Source organism: Lissotriton vulgaris, chromosome 11 (assembly GCF_964263255.1).
Source record: "Lissotriton vulgaris chromosome 11, aLisVul1.2, whole genome shotgun sequence".
NCBI lineage: Eukaryota > Metazoa > Chordata > Amphibia > Caudata > Salamandridae > Lissotriton > Lissotriton vulgaris.
In genome coordinates, this window is record NC_141699.1 from 929,862,450 (window position 1) to 929,879,992 (window position 17,543).

Sequence of the window (17,543 nt, forward strand, 5' to 3'; positions counted from 1 at the left end):
CTTTTCGCGTATCGGAACTTTGCGATGCGAAGCTGATTGGCCCTCCGGTGTCTGTCAACATTCTAAACAGTCCGGAGCGGCCGCCATCTTGTCTCTCGGTAGGATCGAGAGACAAGAGGAGGCCAAAACAAAGGGGGAAATGAAGGAAAGGGGGCAAGGTAGACCCCTTCTGACCCCCTAGGATTGATGAGGGGGATATTATAGAGCCACGCGGGGCCCCCAAAAAAAAAATCCGATTTTTTTCGCCGTAGAGACGCGTCTTGGTAAGCGAACCGGGCAGCTAACCGGGCAGCTAACCGGGAAGCTAACCGGCAGTGTAACGGGAGTCTGAGGAGTAGCTGATTGGCTGTCAACATTGTAAACAGTCCGGAGCGGCCGCCATCTTGTCTCTCGGTAGGATCAAGAGACAAGAGGAGACCAAAACAAAGGGGGAAATGAAGGAAAGAGGGCAAGGTAGACCCCTTCTGACCCCATAGGATTGATGAGGGGGATATTATAAAACCACGCGAGGCCCAAAAAAAAAAAATCCTGAGGAGTAGCTGATTGGCTGTCAACATTGTAAACAGTCCAGAGCGGCCGCCATCTTGTCTCTCGGTAGGATCGAGAGACAAGAGGTGGAAAAGAAAAGGTGTAAATGAATGAAAGGGGTAAGGCAGACCCCTCCTGAACCCCTAGGATTGATGAGGGGGCTATTAAAGTTCCCTGCGGGGCAAAAGAAAAAAAAAATTGTGATTTTTCGCGGTAAAGGTGCTTCCTGGTACGTTAACCGGGAAGCTAACAGGCAGCGTAACGGGAGTCCGACATATTGTGTTTTTTGAACATTTGTGATATGTGCACGTGTGGATTTTGTCTAATTAAGGTTAAAAAAATATATATATATCTTTAAGCGTGTTCTGGCGCGCTTACGTTTTGGGTTTGGTTTGCGCTGCAGAGACGATACGTCACGGTTATGCGATGCATCATGAGGCGTCTCACGGGCTACGTGATACGTCACTTAATAAAGAATATATTTTACAGCTATAGATATTAGCTTTTAAAAAACCAATGAAATTCACAGAAAAAACCATAGGTTATAGACCATATATAGTTAGGAATTTGCATTTACAAAACCTTGAAAATTCACTGAAAAAACCATAGGTTATAGACCATATATAGTTAGGGATTAGCATTTAAAAAACCTTATTTTATTTGCACCAAGCCATTGAAATTCCATATATAGTTAGTTGCACTAACTATATATCGCGGACCCGCAATCCACTGCTAATGATGTCACATATTACATCATTCATGACATGGTCAGTGACGTCACTGATGACATCACTGATGACATCTCAAATGACATCACTGATGACATCACTGATGACATCTCAAATGACATCACTGATGACATCACTGACATCTCATTTGACATTACTGATTACATCACTGATGATATCATTTATGTGATAATACATCTTCAGACTCTAATATAACCTTAGATACACTCAGTGTAAACAGGCACTCACAGACTGTCACACATCCATGGAGTTACTCACACACCTAGTCAGTCATGCAAAGAATCAATCACATCTCCATTTCCTCAACTATACAGTTATACACACCTTACTTATTCAAACATATAGTAACACATATTTACTCTCTTATACAATCCTTGATACAAGTTCACAATGATTCATACAGCCACTCACACATTCACTGGCTCTTATGTTCAGTTATTTATATATGTCAACTCTCACATGGAGTGTGTTTTACATATGTACTTACTTTGACATGTAGCACTGAGATATCCATTCACTCACCAATATACTCATGCACACAGTCAACTGTCCATACAGCTGTTTCTACATGCACTTTTGAACCCATACACCTAGGGAATCAACTGCTCACACATCTATGCACAGAGTTATACACCTCCCAGCCACCCACACACATACTCAGTCTCCCATACAAATACTTGGGCAACCATTCAATAACCCATATAGTTACTGATATAGCTACTGATTTAAACATGCAGCAGTTTACAGAACAACATAAATAATGATTGCCAAATTAAGACACTTTAATCACTAACCCATACACTCAGTGAGACACATTTAATCATTCTCTCATACAGTCAGTCATGCACCTACTAAATCCTTCATCCAGACACTTATACATCCACTCATTCTTCAATATGTAAGACATATTTTAACTTTACAGAAACATACAGTCACTGGGTGTTGTCATCAGTGATGTCATCAGTGATGTCATCAGTGATGTCATTTGAGATGTCATCAGTGATGTCATCAGTGATGTCACTGACCATGTCATGAATGATGTAATATGTGACATCATTAGCAGTGGATTGCGGGTCCACGATATATAGTTAGTGCAACTAACTATATATGGAATTTCAATGGTTTTGTGCAAATAAAATAAGGTTTTTTAAATGCTAATCCCTAACTATATATGGTCTATAACCTATGGTTTTTTCAGTGAATTTTCAAGGTTTTGTAAATGCAAATTCCTAACTATATATGGTCTATAACCTATGGTTTTTTCTGTGAATATATATATATATATATATATTCACTGAAAAACCCATAGGTTTCACACCAGTTATAGTTAGGAATTAGCATTTAAAAAACCTATTAAATTCACTGAAAAAAACATAGGTTTCACACCAGTTTTAGTTAGGTGGAAATTTTACTCGCATAAAACCATTGAAATTCCCACTTTATAGTTAGTTGGACTCACTATAAATTGTGCGTGCAATGCACTGCTGATGACGTCACATATTACATCACTCATGACATGGTCAGTGACATCACTCATGACATCACTGATGACATCTCAAATGACATCATCCAGTGAATGTGTATCTTTCTGAAAAATATTTTTTATATATGTATATCTAAACGTTGATGGAAGAATAAATGGGTAAATAAATGTCTAAATTGATGTTTTTTTGTGTAAAATTGATTGGTTAACTGACTTATTAAATGTATCTTAGTGAATACATATATTAGCGAGTAATGTTTAAATATTTAAATATCTGTATCTGTGTCTCACTTTGTGTATAAGTGGCTGCATGGGTTGGTGAGTAGCTACATGAGTGCGTATATGGGTTATTAGTTGTTTTTTTGAGTATCAGTATCAGTGTCTGTATGGTTCGGTGGGGGATATTACTTAGAGCACAGATGCATGAATGAGTGACTCACTATTTGTATGTATTTTGAAGACTGCGTGTGTGCAAGACTGTATGGGTGGATGATTGTGTGTATGGGTGGGTTAGTGAGTATGTGTTTTTATAATTGATTGTTTAAGAGAGTAAATATGTTTCAGTTTCTGTAGAAGTATGTGTAGTGGTGTGTATATAGCAGTATAATCAAGTAAATGGTTTTTTGAGTTTATTTGCATGTGTGAATTTGTGTGTGAGTAACATTATGGATGAGTATTAGTGTGTAACAGGATGTATAGGTGTATGAGTACATATGATGAGTAAGTACATGCATGAGTGACTATATAGAACTGTTGGTGAATGAGTGGATGTGTATGTAGATGTTGGAATTACCTAATAAGTTGTTGTAATTGGTATTGGTTTCTCCTTTTTTAAGAAAATGTTAGTTTCGATTTTTGAATGTGTGTGTCAAAGGTTATTTTATGCTGATAGGAGGTCTGCCACTTTGTCACAAGGATGTTGTCATCAGTGATGTCATTTGAGATGTCATCAGTGATGTCATGAGTGATGTCACTGACCATGTCATGAGTGATGTAATATGTGACGTCATCAGCAGTGCATTGCACGCGCAAGTTATAGTGAGCCCAACTAACTATAACATGGGAATTTCAATGGTTTTATGCGAGTAAAATTTCCACCTAACTATAACTGGTGTGAAACCTATGGTTTTTTCAGTGAATATATATATGTATATGTATATATATATATATATACACACACATATTTATATACAATATATATATATATATATATATATATATATATATATATATATATATATATATATATATATATATATATATATATATATATATATATATTAACGCTCCAAAGTCCTTCCCAATCCTCCTTGGAAAGAAAACAGCACTCGAGGTTGAGGGTTACAAACGCGCTAGATTTTATTCAGCGGAGGGGTGCACACAGACGCGTTTCGGCGGTCTGCCTTCGTCAGTGTGTGATGCACTGTGTTTGTTTCCGACATTGTTTTTAACATACATGGTCACTCCCACTATCAGTCAGGTGTGGACACAAACAAGGGGACTAATGCCTAGCATGGAACAAAGGCGGCCATCTTGTAGTGTATGATAAATATAACACAACATAGGAGAATTCTAAATAAAGCCCACAGATGGGCAATCGCGTTGTATCCTGCTAGGCTAATCATAATCAAATGTCAACAGATCGACATGAAATAATAAAGCCGTGGATCGGCTTGTGTCCCCATATGTATTACATGTGCCAAATCGCCTGTACACAAAGAAATTTAAGTCAATTCTCAAACCACATCTGCAAGCTAGACATAGCTGGAAGGGGGGTTTGGGATAAGTGGGTGTCAAGTGAGATGCATCGCGTGCAACATCAGGAAGGGCATGTGTGGTTATTCACAATATTCAATCACAATTCAAATAAAAATACAACATAAATTCAAAATTGCAACAAATGTGATTGAAGTGCATGTTATATACAGTGGAAAATTGAGTATGTGGAGAGACATCAAAGATAAGCTTCTACATTCTATCCGATCAAATATAAGATTCATACATTCAGAATCGTAAGGTATTAGTGGTAATCCCTAAATGCGTAGTTATAATTTGTAACAAGAGAAGCAAGTACCTTAGATCAGGTAACGATAACGTATCTTTCACATGCTAATATGTACAAAAAAGAAATCGGATGCAGGTTTCAGAGCTAATATATACATTGATTTGCCTATGTTCCAAGTATGATAATGTGAGAAGTTCTAATTTCAGTATGATCGGATACACTATCATCTTGGAATGGTGTGTGTCAGATGTTAACTGCTCATTTCCCTAGGTGGAAGGCCATCTCCTCCCCACTGTTGAGACCTTTGGGATATTTCGTACACAGATCAATGATGTAACGGGACTCTAGTCTCCTTAATCTGCGTAGGCGGTCACCTCCACGAATATTAGGGGGTACAATATCGAGGCCGAAGTACTGGAGCTTACTCCGGTCTCGGTTGTGTACTTCCGCGAAATGGCGAGCCACCGGATAGGTCTGATCTATTTTATCGATGGCTCGCATGTGTTCTAATATTCTAAGCTTTATCTCCTTGATCGTGCTCCCAATGTAGCGTAAGCCACAGGGGCACTGCAAGCAATATACGGCATACTGTGTGCTGCAGGTAATGAATTTGTTCATGTAGATTTTCCTGCCAGTTTCTGGTATTATATACGAGAGTACACGTTTACTACCTGCGCACGCTTTGCAGCAGCCGTAGGGGTAAAAGCCTCGTTGATCCCTTAAAGTGTTTGTTCTTAGAGACACTTTGTCAAGATGGCTGTGCACCAATATGTCGCCTAGTGATTTTGCTTTACTGAAGGTTAGGAGTGGCTGAGGTGGAAGGTCTTCTTTGAGCACACTATCAGTTAGAAGAATATGCCAGTTCTTACGTAGCATGGCTCTGAGACTGTCTGCGCCTGTTGAGTAGGGAGTTATGACTCTGAACTTGCCTTGATCCTCACCTGGCGTGCCCCTTCGGTTGACCTGATCGGTGTTACTGGTCAAGAGGGACTGTCTCTCTATTTTCCTTACTCTTTTTAGAGTATTACGGAGCATGCTCTCGCCATATCCCCTAGCTATAAATCGGGATATGCATTCCGAAGCAGCCGCTTCGAAATCCGAGGGTTTAGAGCAGTTCCTACGAAGTCTTAGCAATTCCCCATAGGGGATGCTCCTGATTAGTTGGGGTGGATGGCTACTGCTGGCGTGCAGTGTGGAATTGCCAGCAGTTTGTTTTCTGAAGAGGTTAGTGTGGAGTTGACCGTCTTCTGCGTAAATTTTGAGTTCCAGGTAGTCCGCTGCCACTGGACTCACTGTCCCAGAAAATCGCAGGTTAAGTTGATTGTTATTGAGTACGTTGATGTACTCCTGTGCTGTCTCAAGGTTACCTTTCCACACGATGAAAAGGTCATCGATATATCGATGCCAACAGATGACCTTGCCCTCTTCATCCCCCACTCTGCAGCTCCTGGGTACCTGCTCCTCCCACCAGCCCACGAACAAGTTCGCGTAGCTGGGAGCAAAGCAGGTACCCATCGCCGTACCAGACTTCTGGATGTACAACTGCTCTTCGAACAGGAAAATGTTATGTTTTAGACAGAATTCTACGAATTCTAGAATCATTAGGTTGTGTTTAGAGAATCGTAGTTGGCGATGTTCCAGTGCCCATTTAACCGCCTCTAATCCATGACTATGATCAATGATAGTATAGAGGCTGGTGATGTCTAATACCATTAAAAGATAATCCTGTTCCCACATCAAATTGTTCAGTTTTGTCAAAAAGTCTTTTGTGTCTCGTATATACGATTCCAAATTGGACACAAGAGGAAATAAGGTGTGGTCCACAAAGCGAGACATGTTCTCCGTTAGACTCCCGATGGAGGAAATAATCGGGCGTCTAGGTGGATAGTCACGATTTTTGTGAAGTTTTGGGAGGTGGTAAAAAGTCTGAGTCATTGGGCAGGTGGTGCGTAAGAACAGATGTTCATCTTTGTTCAGCATACATTGGTTATACCATTTGGAGATGAGTTTGTCGTATTGTATGATACTCTGTTGGTAGGTATCATTAGTACACTTAGTATAAAAGTTCTCATCTGAAAGTTGCCTCAGTGCTTCCCTCGTGTAGTATTCACGGGTCATCAGAACCACGTTCCCGCCCTTATCAGAGGGCTTCACAATTATTTTCGTGTCCGTCGTTAATCCTTTCAAGGCAGTTCTCTGTTGTTCCGTGATGTTTTGTTGGGGGTTTTTTTGGTTACTTTTTCGTAGTTTTAGTAGGTCATCGTTCATCGCTTCCGAGAACACATCTATGGCGTCCCAAGGGGATTGAGGAACAAAGGTGGAAGGTGGTTTAAAACCACTATTCTCGCTGTCCTGTTCGATACCCTGCATTTCAGCTCTCTGGGCTGGATCCAAGCCTGCAAGGTCCTGTGTTTGTTCCAATTCCAGATCTGTTAGCATCTCAACTGAGCGTAGATCTTTACCGCTCAGTGCGTCTGTAGCTGTAATTCTTCGCCCTTGGTTTTCTTTATGTTGTAGATGTGGCCGCATTTTGAAATGTTTGTGTAATTTCAATTTCCGCGTGAAGCGGAACAGGTCTATTTTAGTTTGGGTGTATTCCAACTCACTATTTGGACAAAAGGTCAGTCCAAGACTTAGGACTTGTTCTTCTTCCTTTGTCAGTTCTCTAGGAGTGAGATTGACCACCGTTAAGTTTGTAACCATATTGTTGGAATTAGAGTTATCTGGGGGGTTAGTGGTGATGTTGGTTCCACTTGGATGGATAGCTGGGGCTATTGTTTTTTGTTGGTACGCTTCCGATTGGTCCAACGAGGTGCTCAAGCACCTCTGCCCCTTCCTCTTGTTCCCCCCCCCTTGTTCCCCACGAGTGAGAAAGTGGCGAAGGCTGCGAAACGCGTTGGGTGTTGTTGTTGCCGAATAAAAGCACTTGAACAAAGCTGACCTGGGCCTCGACTCTCTGTCAACGATTAAAGACGGTAAATTTTGGATTTAATGGGGCGAGGCGAAACCCCGTCGAGGCCCGCCATGAACTAAGAGGCGCAGGCACGAACTTCGCCAAGCTTTTGGAATATATATATATATATATATATATATATATATATTGGTTTGGTGTCAGTTTCAAATGCAGGCTGACCCGTGAAAACTCGCTGCTAAACTGATGGACATGTCAAAACAAGTGCCGAAATAATAAGCAGCACAACGCTCTACCCACTGGAGGGTTTACAATTATACAACCTTTTGAATCACAGGTCCGATTGAGTGTCAGAAAATATAAGTCATTACGGAAGGAGAACACCAAGTGAGACACACAAAACCAACGTGAGGAGACTTTAAAATAAATCGGACTGTGAATCAAAATGTCTGGGACCAATGCACAACCACAATATATTTCAAAACGGAAGTGATTCCATAAAAGAATGCCATTGGAGGCAAACAAAATAAATTCCAAAACATCGGACTGATGTGGAATTGGTCTAAGAGCGAGGCTTACCTTTGAAGAAGTTCCAGGAGGAACGAAACATGTTGGGACTGAGCCACAAGCCGCTTGTTTTCCATTAATAAAAGCAGCAAAAACGGAGTTTTCGGGTGTGACCAAAAAGGTTTTTTTTACCTTGGGATCAAACATTGTTGGAATATATATATATATATATTCACTGAAAAAACCATAGGTTTCACACCAGTTATAGTTAGGAATTAGCATTTAAAAAACCTCTTAAATTCACTGAAAAAACCATAGGTTTCACACCAGTTATAGTTAGCTGGAAATTTTACTGACATAAAACCATAGAAATTCCAATGTTATAGTTAGTTGGACTCACTGTAACAAGCGCCCCTGCAATGCACTGCTGATGACGTCACATATTACATCACTCATGACATCGTCAGTGACATCACTCATGACATCACTGATGACACCAGCCAGTGAATGTGTGTCTTTCTTTAAAATTAATATGTTTAATATTTGAATTTGTAAAGGTTGATGGAAGAATAAATGGTTAAATAAGTGTGTAAACGGATGTTTTTAAAAGAAAAAAATGATTGGTTTACTGCCTTATTAAGTGTATTTTATTTAATACATATATTAGCGAGTAACTTTTAAATATTGAAATATATGTATCAGTGTTTCACTTTGTGTATAAGTAGCTGCATGGGTTGGTGACTGATTCACTGTTTGTATGTGTTTTGAAGACAGTATATGTGCAGGACTGTATGGGTGGATGAGTGTGTATATGTGTGTGTTAGTGAGTGAATGACTGTCTCACTATTGTGTGTTTTAGTAACGATATATATTTTTATCTAGTGTATGTGAGTTTTGATGTATATAAGTGAGTATATGTGAGAGTAAGAGATTGTAAGAGTTCCTGTTTCAATAAGCATATGTTTATATAAGTGATTGTTTAAGAGAGTAAGTATGTGTAAGTTTCCTTAGAAGTAAAGAGGTAGTGTGTGTATAGTTTTATATGCAAATAAATGGATGTTCAATAATTTATTTGCATGTGTGAGTATGTGTGTGAGTAACTTTTGGATGACTGTCTGTGTATAACAGGATGTATAGAAGTATCACTACATATGATGAGTGAGTATATGTATTAGTGACTATATAGAACTGTTTGTAAATGAGTGGATGTGTATATAGATGGTGGAATTACTGAATTGGTTGTTGTAACTGGTATGGGTATCTCCATTTTTTTGAAAATTTTAGTTTCTATTTTTGAATATCTATTTCAAGGGTTACATTACACTAAAATGAGGTCTGTCACTCTGTCACAAGGATGGTGTCATAAGTGATGTCATGAGTGATGTCACTGACGATGTCATGAGTGATGTAATATGTGACGTCATCAGCAGTGCATTGCAGGCGCGCTTGTTATAGTGAGTCCAACTAACTATAACGTTGGAATTTCTATGGTTTTATGTCAGAAAAATTTCCAGCTAACTATAACTGGTGTGAAACCTACGTTTTTTTCAGTGAATTTAAGAGGTTTTTTAAATGCTAATTCCTAACTATAACTGGTGTGAAACCTATGGTTTTTTCAGTGAATTTCATAGGTTTTTTAAATGCTAATTCCTAACTATATATAGGGCCGCAAACCTCTGAAATGTAATATTTTTTATAATGTATCCTATATTGTATATTTATATAATACTATTGTTTTTTTTTTTTTGCCCTGGAGCGCTCCTGGTGTGCGCCCCCGGTGTGCGCACTGGAAAGCTCATTTTTCCGGAGCGCCCGTGTCGCGTACCGGTGAGCGTCCCGTTAGCGCTATTGCCGTGAACGAAAACATCATGACGTATGGCGTAGCCGCGTCCGCGTGATACGCACGGCGTAAGCGCACCCGGAAGTACTCAACCGAATACGATCGCGCACAGTAAGCATCTGACGCGCTTACGCGCCGCGCCCCGTGGCTTGCCCCTGGGCACGCTGGGGGGCACGTCGCATAAGCGCGTCGGGTCATGTGACCTGAAAATAACACTTTTTATTGGTGCAAAACAGTTTTGGTTTCCAAATGATGAAAGCCCTGGTCATATGACCTGAAAATAAGTCTTTTCATTGGTTCAGGACAGTTTTTTTTTCCAAATGATGAGAGCCCCCACCTTTTTTCCTTATTCTGACTTTGTCCTTTGACTGAGAAAGACCTGTTTGGGGATCTAACAGACATATTTTGTACTTTAAAATGGCTACAGTAGCAGCAGCAGCTGGAGCATCTGCACCACCACCACCACCACCACCAAGAGGACCACCACAACATCACATTGGTGGTCAAGAAGAAGAGGAGGAGGAGGAGGAGGAGGAGGAGGGGAGGAGGTGGCTGCCAGAAGACAATACCCCATACAGGCCAAGGCAGCACATTGTATGGGAGTTTTTTTTCTATCCCAGAGTGCAAGAAGAAAGTCAGTGCGCCCAAGGTGACTTGCCAAATCTGTGGCATTGAACTGTCAAGGGGGAACCCTAACAAAAACTATTCTTTTGGTAATAATACCATGATTAGGCACATGCAGCGCAAGCATCCGAACAACTATGCTGCCGCAGAGGTGAGAGAACTGGCCAGCAACCCTCCCAAATCTACACCCAGCACCTCCAAACGAAAACAACCCACTCCATCGGGACCAGAGACAAGGGAGACGATCACTTGCATACAACCACGGTTTGGTGAATTCAGGATCACATGTATTTTTTGTGGTAAGACCATCTCCTATGGTGAGCAGAGCATAAAGATCATCCTCCTTGTTGGTGACAACCACAATTGCCCCAAAAAACCCTAATTTTTTCCTGATTTTTTTTTTGCTCCAGTTGAGCCATTTTCAATTCTCTTTTTTTTGTTTCTCCCCATAAAAATAACAAAAGAAATATAAAATAGTTCATAAAAGCCAAAAAAAGTATAAAATGTTCAAAAAACATTAAAAAACATATATAACAACAAAAAGAAGAAAAAAAACAGTTCTTTTTAGAACTACCTCCAATTTATAAAAAAAGGCTACATTTTTTAAAAACTCTATTATTCTTTTTACCCCATGGAACACTTCCCGGTACGCTCCGCGGTGCGCGTACCGGGCGCACCCCCCGCGCAAATCAAAAAAATATATTTTTTTTTTGCCCCACTTACCCTTTCAAACCTATGGGGTAAGGGGGGGTCTACTCTGCCCCGTTATGGTCATTTCCCCCTTTTTTTTTACCACCTCTTGTGTCTCGATCCTACAGAGACACAAGATGGCGGCCGCTACGGACTGTTTGAAACGTTGACAGACACCCGAGAGCCAATCAGCTTTCCCAGCGCGAACTGGCGTAGCGCGTTGGTTAGCGCCCCGGTGCGAGTACCAGGGAGCGCTTATAGATATATATATATTTTTTTAACCTAAATTATTCAAAATTTACTGGAGCACATATCTTGAGACATAGCAAAGGCACATCGGGCTGCCAGTCCCTACAATTTTGCCAAGTTTGGTGGAAATCCATTCAGCCGTTCGGGCTAAAAGTGAGGTTGACCGCCCCAAGGAAATTAACATGGGTAAAACACGTTTTGGGACCCCCCTTTTATCTCGGCCCCCGCTTGACAAATCCCCCCCCCAAAACTTTCAGGGAAGAACCGGAGCGCCGCGAGGCAAATTTGAGGAAATCTTCAGGCAGATTCCTCAACCGGCCCCAAAGTTATTCACAATAGAATGTTGAGATTTTCCATTGAAAATAATCCTAACTATAACTACCTACTGGCGACCGCCAGTAGGTAATATATATATATATATATATCTCCAACCTTATTAGGAAACAATGGCCAGTTGTCCTCACAGACCCAATACTAAAAGAAATCCTACCCCCCAAACCAACTGTTACCTATAGGCGTGCTTTCAGCATGCGGAATGAGTTGGTTTCAAGCAGTCCAGAGATGCCAAAAAACGATGATTGGCTTTCGCCACGCAAGGGCTTTTACAAGTGCATATCTTGTCGCGCTTGTAATTTTGGCATCAACACAAGATCATATGTCTCCCCCTTTGATTCAAAACCCATTAACATCAGGGCACATTTCACTTGCAGAACTGAGCTGGCAGTGTATGTTCTCACTTGCACGTGCGATTTACGGTACGTTGGGAGCACAAAATTACCTGTGCACCAACGCATTCTACAACACCTGAGAGCAATAACAAATAATGACCAAAGCTACCCTGTTGCTCGGCACTTCCACTCACACCACAATAGAAATTTATCACATCTTAAATACTATGTGATTGATGCAGTGAGAACCTCTAAGAGAGGGGGAGACTATGAAAAACAACTCAGACGCTTAGAATCTAAATATATTGTTCGGCTGAACAGTAAGAGCCCGGGGGGGCTCAACATGGGTGAAGAACTCCGTAACTTCCTGTAAATACCTTCACTAGTTATTCATTATCATTATTTTGTCTCTTTCTGTCTAAACATTAGACCTCATTTGAGGCAGTAGTCTAGTACCATTTAGCTGCCTATTATGCAGAGCAAGGCCAGATTTCTTACCATTATTATTCTCATTTTTATTTTTAGATACTGGTACACATTTAATCGAATTTAGTTAAGTTTCATTTGGCACCATTATGGTTTATACTCACTAACACTCCTTCCCCACCGTTATGTTATTTTATGTTTACAATTTGTTTATTAGATGGACATTAATCATCCATGATGAGATGTGCGCTAGTCCCCTGAGCACAATAATATATCTCTAAGCCACAGAACATACAGAGGCAGGTATTGAATATCATAGACCACATGAGATAGACCATACATATTCAATAGTTTAATAACACTTCTATAGCATTCACAACCAACTAATTGAAACATCAACACGCCAAAAAATGATGTGTAACTATATATGGTTGAAGTTATATCTACCATTAATGTGACAGCATTTAAATTGCGTATTTGCACAGTTATAAAGTTTACAAGGCACCCTGCACTTTAAAACTTAATGTATTCAAACAGTGAAATCATGTCCGCCTAAGCATTATGCAATTGCACGTGACACTTTAGATATTTGCCTATTTGCACATCAACTTGCGTATTTGCACATGTGTTATTTGTTTACATTAATAACGATTAATTATAATGCTGTTTGCAATATTGTGGTCACCATCAGTAATGTTATGTTATTGTATTTGTACATATATGAAGGGTCAAGGTTTGTTTTACCACTTACCAATGGCCGCTATGGTAGTTACCTATTTTCAGGTTTTAAACTATTAGTCCTCTGTCTATGTTAACCTCTGTGAACACACTGGCGCGCTTTTTGAACATCAATGTTTGTTATTTAATGATTGCCATGTCCATCTCTCGCTGACAGTGAGCAAGGGCGCCCGCGCCCGAAACGCGTCTGTTTGATGTTTTCTGCACCCTGCACTTTGATGGCAAAATAAAAGAAGCTATTCTACAAGCCTGACTCGGGACGATTATTGTTGTTTGCGCGCTGGGGAAACGGGCAGAGGCGCTGCCGTTTTTCAAGTTGGAGAACAGTATATATTTGGATGGCGAGGGAAAAATAAAGCCACTTTCTTGAATCAAACCTTTGGTGTTCTGGAGATCTGTTCCTGTTGGTGATGTGAGGAGTCGCATTGCAGGACTTTGTTTATATATATATATATATATATATATATATATATATTTTTTTTTTTTTTTTACTGGAAAAAACATAGGTTTCAGACATGTTATAGTTAGGAATTAGCATTTAAAAAAACCTTAGAAATTCACTGGAAAAAACATTGGTTTTAGGGGTGTTATAGTTAGCTGGACACTTCACTCGTACAAAACCATTGAAATTCCTCCGTTATAGTTAGTTGTACTAACTATAACTCGCGCGCCCGCAATCCACTGATGATGATGTCAAATATTACATCATTCATGACATGGTCAGTGACATCACTGATGAAATCTCAAATGACATCACTGATGACATCACTGATGACATCATCCACGTGACAATCTGATACACTTCATCATACAGTAGCATAACCTTTCAACACTCAGAATAAAATATGGAGCACCATGTTTGAAACTAAAGCAGCTCGTGTTGCCAAATAAACACTTCTTTATTGAGGCCAAGACACTGGTGTCTTTTCTTGTACATGAAGAAGCGTATGGCATTTAAGCACGGGATTTTGTGGATATATATATATATATATATACATATGTATTTTATTTTTATTTTAAACCTACTGGTGATAGCTGGTATGTAGTTTTAGTTAGGATATTTTTTGTTTTGCCAATAACGTTAGCTCTGCTTGAGGAATCTTCAAAATGTCCCCTTTTGTGGTTCAACTGTTTTATTGAAAATTTCAGGATGATCTGTCAAGCAGTCGAGAGAAGAGGGGATCTCAAAACATGATTTCCCCATATTGTGTCTATGGAGATTATTTTTTCATTTTTTGAACACGGCCTACAACCCGGACCGCTGAACTGTATTACACCAAATTTGGCAGAAAGATAGCTGTTGGTCCAAAAAGTGTGCTTTTGTAATTTGTTGCAAACCCATTCAGAAGGTTTTGAGATATTTAAGTTTTAAAAGTATAGATATCAGGGAGCTTAATAACCTACTGAAATTCTACTGAAATGTGATTGGATGCTAAGAATAAAGTGTTGGCAGCCATCTTGGGACTCAGTCTGAAGCCTAGTCCCACAACAATGTAAAAAGAAAGAAAAGAGGACAGGATAGAAAACACCCAACCCTCAAGGCCTCTTGGAGGGCTCCCACAGGGACCCCAAAGGGCCAAAAAGGACTTAAAAACTTAAAAAATAAATTGGCAGGATTCTCATAACCTGCCAGTTTAAAAAAATTAAATGAGGCACAGACTCCCGTTCTTCATTTCTAATTCTTCCCCAGGTGGGCCAGTTCCCAGGGGCATTGTAATAAAGGAGGGGGGCACAAGCCCCCCCCCCTTGGGGTTCATTGATGCCCTGTTGACCACCTCCTCCCTGTGACATATAGAACAAAAAAATACATGGACTCTCCTGCTTCCTGGGGACTGCCACCTCCCGGGCAATTCATTTGAAAGAATTTGGAGAGGCTGCGTGGACCCCCTGAAACCTCGGGAACCTTCACCTCGCTGGGGCTTTAACTCAATAAAGTGTGGGGCAGCCATGAGGACACCCGCAGCCCCAGGACCAACACCTCCTTGGGCACTAAAGGAATACAGTACAGGGGGCATGTGAACTGCCCCATAGCCCCGAGGATGGCTATTTCCACAGGGCAAATCATTTACAGAAATGCGGGGGGACTGCAAGGGCGAAGCCCTCCCCACCCTGGGGACCACCACCTCACCAGGGCAAGCATAACAAAAGAATGAGGGGAGTTTGTTGTGGACCATCGGCCATGGGGACAACTACCTGCCTGGGAATATTAGAGGGAGGCACATGGCCCCCCTCCTGGAGCCATACATGGCCCTGGGTCTGCCATACCCTGGTCCGCCTCCTGCAATGTCTAGGGTGTCCCCTGCACATCGTTGTTTGCTGTAGCTTGGCAAAAACTTTCAGCCAATGAGAGCTCACAAATGCTCTCACTTGCTGAAAAGGAGAACTTGTCTGTTTACATGCCCACTGTCAAGCGAGTAGGCAAACAGACAAATTGCTTTGAGATCCAGGAAGCTGCATGTTTAGCCCTCGCCCCCCCTTTGAAAACATTCTTTTTTAAAAGGTCATGATGCCCCCTCCTCTTTCAAATATGGCTTGGCCTGAGGGATGGAGTCCCCAGAGCCCAAATCGGCCGAGAGAACAAGGGTCATGCAGAACCCAATTTTAAAAAAAGCAGACTGTCAAGTTTCAGAGGCCCCACCCCCTTTCTCTGCCACTCTGCAAACGCACCTCCTGGTGCACTGGTGGCTGAGGGATGAAAACCCCCTGTGTGCTGAGGGTCTTTGGGGGCTAACAAGCTCCCATGTTACCTCAATGTGTCTTTTCTCCTTCTGAGGTACACTATTCTCTCTTTTCTATTACTTTGACTTCTTCCTTTATTTTGGGGTGTATTTCGGACCAATGTTGATTTTGGTTCCAGTGATTGACTTTTGGGAGAGGGCAAGGCCCATATAGGGCCGGATGAGACCACTTTTGGTCGATTTTGCCCATCGGTGGGCGAGATATGTTGAACAAGTGCAATATGTATGCATAATATAATATGTTCGATGTTTTACACCTGCATATTGAATGCGTGATGGTATGCCTTTAGGAAGTCCAAAATGGCGCGCGATTAGTGCAGCGCGAATGAGTCCTTTCACTATGTCGACACAGGAAATGTAGGTTAAATAACATGGTGGTCAGGCACTTCGGTAAACATTGACGAAGGTTGGATACCGAAAGGCGTCTGTTGTTGAAGTTGTGCTTTTCTGTGAATAAATAACAGAAATGATCCCCGGGAGTGCTTTCCTTCTTTCATGAAAATGAGGATATGAAGGAGACTGGAGTGTAATAGATTGTGCTGGCGCACCCCCGCATCTAGAAAGCACCCGTCGGCGAGTGCTTCACGCTGGTGTGTTTGTAGCGAGTATTATATATATACATATATATATATATATATGTATATATATATATTCACTCCACCAAAGCCAGTCAGAGCATTGCGGTTGTCATGAGCGGTCCGGGCCAGGTCACTGGTAGACCTTAATTATCACTCCAAATCACCTCTCAATCAAGAAGGTCGCCCGGACACACAGCGCTTGCTTGTAACCATTTATTTCGGCAAGTAGAAAGTTACGACGCGTTTCACCATTACGGCTTGTTCACGCTCGTCGGACCCACGAAAGTCAGCCATTTTTAAATTACCAAAAGACACCCATTGTGCAAATCATGTGACATACATCGTGAGCATGGCGGACATTTTTGTCTAGTCAATGACATATATGTATATAGTGCATTATCTTTAAATTCCATGCTGCGTTTGTTAAAACAATCACTGTGTTTTAACCCAAACAGATAACCATATTTTACATTCATCTTATCATGTCAGTTGTATTAAGGCAAATATGCGATGTTGAAATTCATTAATGCACAAAATTAAATCATAGAAGACATGGATAGCCTCAATAATTCTAATCTGATAGGCTGTGTTAGAAAGGGACTGACAATGTTTATGGCATAGTTCAAAATTGGCTCGTCATAGTCGACGTCAATCTTTATGGATGATCCAATGTCATGCAGCGCTTGTTAGAACGCTGTCACGTGTTGTTTGTAAACAAAGCCACAGTAACTCCCCAGTAGGCAAAAAACCCCTTCAACACTGTGTTAGTATCGCCATACGATGTCACAATTAATCAACGATATACAATA